A 6,072-nucleotide genomic window follows, 5' to 3' on the forward strand; every position below is an offset into this window, starting at 1 on the left:
GAGCTCTAACTGCACTTGTATTCATCCTCATGAAGCCGATAACTGCAGGTACTTCCACCTGGCAGAGAAGATTGCAGATCCTCCTCTTCAATGTCAATATTGCCGCGCACACATAGAAAAATGAAGTGTTGATGCCATTTTGACAATTCTTTAAAACATCAAATTAGCTCAGGATGTGTAGTTGTGATATTATGACGTTCTGCATTTGTAATGTCTAAAAATAAATAACATCTCAGTAAATTTGCAGCTATTAGCTGTACTTTCCTTCAGAGCTTTTCTCCTTGTATTGTGCTCCGCTGCACCTTCTCTCTTTCTCTCTTTCTCTTCTTCACCTGCCCTTCAGGCCAGTCTGGGCCTGAAGGGACCCGAGTACTTCTTCCATGAAAGGCTCAAAGTACAGGGCTTTTGTATACACCACTTACACCATCTGGTAGTTTACAAAATATAATTGATTGTATACTACGCGGCAGTATATGACATACTATAGGCCTATTCAGTATACAAACTCCTCATTACTTCTGAGTTTTAAATGCAACACATTTACTTGCACTAAAGCAATTTTACCTTGTGGTATTGGTGCAAATGTGCACTTTCTGCAAATATTCATTCTTGATCTGCGTAATTAAACCAGTTCTCTTGTTGTTTTCTTTCTGTGTGTTCAGGTTGTAGGTCGGCGGATGTCGTTACAGACACACAGCGGCGTGGAAAGGACTGTAAGCCACCAGTCTTCCTCCTCGAGCTTAAGGTCAGTGCATCTTTGCAACCGTCGTCCATTAATGAGAGGATAAATGTGTGTGTGCCAGTTAGTACCTCATTGGTGTCGACCTATTGCTGGTGGTGTTAAGAAAAATCCCCATTAGTACCTTATGTAGTTCTCAATAATGAGACTCTTCTTGTGAGCTTGCTGCTACTTGTCCAAAGGTGTGTCGACTGTATGTATATTTCCGTTTGTGTGTGTTTTTTTTTCTGTGTGTGTGTGTGGTGGTTTGCAGTAGGGTGGGTGGGGGCTTAATTGACGGTGGTTAGAATCTTAGAGAAATAAAATATTGTATCCGTCAGCCACGTGGAAGCAATTTTTAGATATATTTTTGATGCTGATTGTGTGTAAAGAGTCAGTCTGTGTCAGTTAGACATTATAAGTGTTGCTCATTGTGTAGCAGACAGTAATTGACTAATGACTGCGGGTTTAAGCTCCAAAAATAATTACATGAATGCGACGCCTTGAGGAAATCAAGCTTCATCGACAACCTTTCAAAACCTGTTTCAGTCTCTTTGTTGCTTTGTGCTGCAGTCATGTCAATCTATTGTTAAAAGTGAGAAATGTTCTTAGATTCTAAAACTATTAGGTCATCCCGAGTCCCCACCTTCAAGAATTGCTGGCAGGCATGCTGTGTGTGTTTGCGGAGGCACTGCGGTCTTTCTTTCACAGTGTGAAGGCCTGGCCAGAGTGTGTGGGAGCCAGGATCTAAAGAGAAGAGGTCCGTGGCCCTGACCTGACCCTGAATATTTCCTAATGTGCAGCTTTACCAAAGGTTCCCCTTTCCCCTGAGTGGCTTTGACAAGCTGCTTCCGTAGTAATGGCTCTTAATTTCTGAGTAATTGCTATCTCTAAGCGATGAGGGACAACCCCTCACCCAGGCTGCAAAAAAAAGCATAACATGTGGAAGTCCACAGGTTGTGGGGGTCCTTTTTTCTTCTGTTCCAGAAAGCTTGAGACCCCTGCTGTTCCTTTGGCCCGGGAGAGATTTGTGTCGAGTGTGAGGCCCTAACCTGAGGAGACAGAGTGCAACGAGTCATGTGCTTGTCTCGGGACGAGTGTTTGTGCTGGGCAGGAGGGGAAGGGGGAGCATTGGGGGGGGAGCAGGGTCAGAGGAAAGAGAGTGGGGGCACTCGCTGCAGGTGAGGGGGATTAGCTGCAGCTAGAGGCCCAAAGAAACTAAATACAGATCTGTCAACCTAATCCTCACAAATAGAAAACAGAGCTGCCCTCCCTTCACAATCCACATAGTTCAGCACATCCACCTCCTGCTCCTCTGCACCCCGCGACCACCCCCACCCCTGTCCACTTTCTTCCTCGGGCTCTCCTGCTCCTCTGTTTCTCATCAGCTCTTGGCCTGGGCCAGTCTGGCTATTCTGTCTCCTCTCTAATGGCTCCTCAGACCTGCATCCACTAAAGAGGAGCTGACTGATCACCCAGGGTTCCTCTCTGATTGACAGACCAGCACAGAGTGCTGAGAGCAGGAGTCAAAGGTGCAAGGCCTCTCTCTGCAGAGACATGCGATCTAAATGGGACCTCTGTCTTGAGCTGCGTGGAACTGGGCAGACCTTTATCAGGCCCTCACACCCCAGTAATGGATGCTGATAAGTATGTGGCTCGGTGAGGAGACCGGCTCAGTGTCAAAAGCCTGGACTCTGTGCCGATGGCACAAGTGACAGAGCGCCTTGAGTGATAACATCCTGCGATGGATAAGCTTTACTAAGCCAGGCATTTTGGTAGGCTTAGCTAAAACGGTATCTCTGACTGTCCGTCACACCAACTATAACTGATGGGTCTGGCTTGGACTGCTGAGAACTATGAATCAGATCCGAGCTTCTCTGGTGTTCCTCTATAGTGTCACATCCGACTGCAGACAGACGCAGGTGTGACGGGACGTACCGGATACGGGCGAAAGTAGATACTGAGTGATGGCAAGGAGGATTACAAGGTGCCGCATTTAAAATAAGAGAATTGTGTGTTCCTCAGCAGAAAATATCTGCTTTTCATTTTCACATGCAGCGCTGTTTTGTCCTAATAATGCAGACATTGAGAATAAAATAGGGATTGGGTTGCATTTGCCAGTTCCAATTTGTATTTGGCTCTGAATCTTGCTTATATCTAAGAGTCTATCAGTCTTTTTTACCCTCTAATCTATTCCCTCTTATTTTTTTCATCAGTACTAAGCATGAGCAAACAGCCCATAAAGCTAAATAAGTAATCTATCTGGCAGAACTTGAGTTATTAGTTCTTGGAACATGAAGTAATGTGTAACTTGAATAAAGTTAAAACTAAATAGATTTGATAAGGGGAGAGCACTTGGATTCAATTATTCAATAATGGATCCACATTGTGAAAAAAATGCTTTTAAACCTAAATGGGATTTGCGAAGTGAACTTATTTTGAAGCTGTTTCATATTCCCACCCCCTCTCTTTCTTCTGCATGTCTTACAGCTGTGTCTCATATGTTCGTGAGGCCTCTGGAAGTGTGAGACACCAGAAGGGGGACATTTGCAATCGCTCAGCTCCACCTGGTCTGGCTGTTTTAACAGGCCGCTGGTTTGTGCGGTGCACACAGTGGGGTTACACCAAAAATGTAGACAAGGGCGGACAGGACAGGCAGACAGGGGTGGTGGTGGTGGTGGTGGTAGTGGGGGGAGGGAAAAAATGTGCTTCCATCCCTCTCTTATCCTTGCACCCCGACCCCACACTGCTTCATTTGAGGGTCAGTTTACTCTGGAAAAAGTTTTACAGTATCGCCTGCTTGGCCTGACCCCCTCCTACTCCACCCGAACCTCATGCGTACACGGGCCTTCAAAGGACTGCTGCCTGCTGCTCTCTGAGGCAACACATGAAATAAATATTAATCTGACCTCTGACCGCATGCTTTGAGCTCCTAAATAGAGATAAGCAGGCCGATGGAAAAGGCACCGACTCGTAGAGAAAGAGAGAACGATTTTACGTGGAGATGAAAAGTACCGTCTTGTGCTCTTGTGGGGGATTGGAAGCTGCTGTGTGGTCGCCTGTGGAGTTTAGTATCGTGCTCTGACCTGTTGGAGTGGGGAGGTGTGTACTTGTGCAGATTGTCTTAGATCATTGTGGGAAGACTCAAAAATTCCTTGGGCAAAATGTCAAATTTGAGAAACATTTGAAGATAAAAAAAAAAGGACAGGAAGAAGCAACCGATCGTAAATATGACATGTAAAGATCTTGTGAGCTCACCTTTTGTAAGTCTTATAGTGAAACTTCATAGTCATGGTTGCACAGCCGTCACCGCAGTTCTGCCCTCGAGTGATTTACTCGACTGGCTCTGCAAGCAGAAATGTGTCCACTCTCTTCATTTGCCGAGCATTCATTATCAATCGCGCCTATATGTTTTATTTTAGTGCTTAATTGTCTAAATATCTTAGTGGTTGTCTGTTTCTCAGGCAAAATATTGAGTTCAGTGTGAAATACTTGAGAGAAATCGTGTCCATTCTTTCGGGTGCTTATTTTTTAATTTGTTCCTAATGTGTGTGTCGCCGTCTAAAGTTTCAAACGCGATAGTTTTCCTTGTCGAAGGCCCCTCAGTGCGGCTCACCCAGCCTGGCCTCCTCCGCCTGTGCCCATTCTGTTTACTGTGACTGTCATCAGGCCCATGGAGGCCCAAACAAAGGGGGGTCTGTTCCTATTATTCTGCCCCAGGATCGTCAGCCCCTCTCTGGGCACAAGCTGAGCCAAGGGGCTTGTGGTATAGTTGCAGGAGCACCAGTGTGTGTGTGTGTGTGTGTGTGTGTGTGTGTGTGTGTGTGTGTGTGTGTGTGAGAGAGAGCAAGAGAATGAGTGTAAAACAATGGGAGCTAGAGAGAGAAAAGAGGGGAAGATGTATAGTTCTAACTGAAACCAGGACCGTTTCAAGTCCCCTGTTGGAAACTGCTGTAATGTAAACACCTGCGGCCATTAGCTGATTCTATCTGAGGCACCGGATAGAAATGTTTATATGTTACAGGCTACTACTGAAAGGCCATTTAAAAGCAAATAGAGGATTAGATATACAGAACGAGACGTGGCAGGCTGTGTAAGCTTTCAGGCTTTAAGCCATGTTGAATTGTCAGTGCAAGGCCTTTGAAGACGAGAACAACCACATTAAATGGGCAGGAAGGTGAGCTAAGTGTAGAAGACCCCAAGACACGCTCTGCCTCCTTTCCCTTCCTCTGTTTGCAATCATAGCTTAAGTCGTCTGGCTGCCTTCTCTTGCTGTGCCATTGAAGTCTAATTTTATTGTCGTAAAAATCACCTGGCAAGCTGTATAGCCCTAAAACATCTCAACTGCAGAGCCTTTAAAACTCCACTCTCTGCGCAGTGAAAATCTTTTTAGGAGGTCTGTCTGGATGAAGCAGTGCATCTGAAAACCCCTCCGCCCGAGCGCCCGACGGGGTCAGGAGCGTTCCATTAAAGTGTGGTGTTTAAGAGGTGCTGGGGCCAGGAGGGGGCAGATGGAGGGGATGAAGCAGCTGCCAAACATCTGCACCCCTGCTCTCTGTCTGTGCACCGCCGCCTTTTGTCACAAACTTCCTGCTCCAGCCGGCAGCGGGGATAGGAAGCTTGGATATCTGCAAAAAAAAAATGCAGCATGAAATGGCCGCGGCGAGGCTGTAATGCTGCCTCTCTGACATCAAAAGAGGACTTTTTTGACTGTGAACCATTCAGAGAGTGCACCTGCAGATCGTCCGAGTTGCATGTTGCAACCTCTCCCTGCAGCATTGAAGTATTCACCCAACACAGGCAAGTACTCACTCTCTCATATGACGTCTGAAAAGGCCTATTGTCACCGTGTGGACATCCGTCATTATTGAATACACACAAACACGCAGGCACTAGGGATTGTGGGAAAGGAATGACAAAATGTGCTTTATCATAAACTGAATCATCAAGAATGATACAAATCCCGTCCTAATCCTTTTTTTGTTTTGTTTTTGTATTTGTACAGCCACGAGCCAACTGGTAACAAAGGCCAACTTTGCGTTATCCCCATTAGAAACCACACACACAGACGCACACACACACACACACACTCTCTCTGTCACACACTCTCTTTCTCTCTCCCTCTCTTTCTCTCTCCCTCTCTCTCTCCCCCCTCCCTCTCTCTCCCCTGCTCCTCCCAGCTCACTACGCCTCCTCAGAACTTGTCCTTGTCTCTCCTGGTGGACGCGTCTGCTCACATCCTCCTCTCTGCAGTCGCACGCTGCACTCCGGTTGGTATCTGTTGGCCGCGGGGCTGCGGATGAGGACAGTGGTCCGCGCGAGCACATTTCTGGCCCCCAAAGAAAGGACTTTTT

The sequence above is a fragment of the Taurulus bubalis genome, assembly GCF_910589615.1.
Source record: "Taurulus bubalis genome assembly, chromosome: 11".
NCBI lineage: Eukaryota > Metazoa > Chordata > Actinopteri > Perciformes > Cottidae > Taurulus > Taurulus bubalis.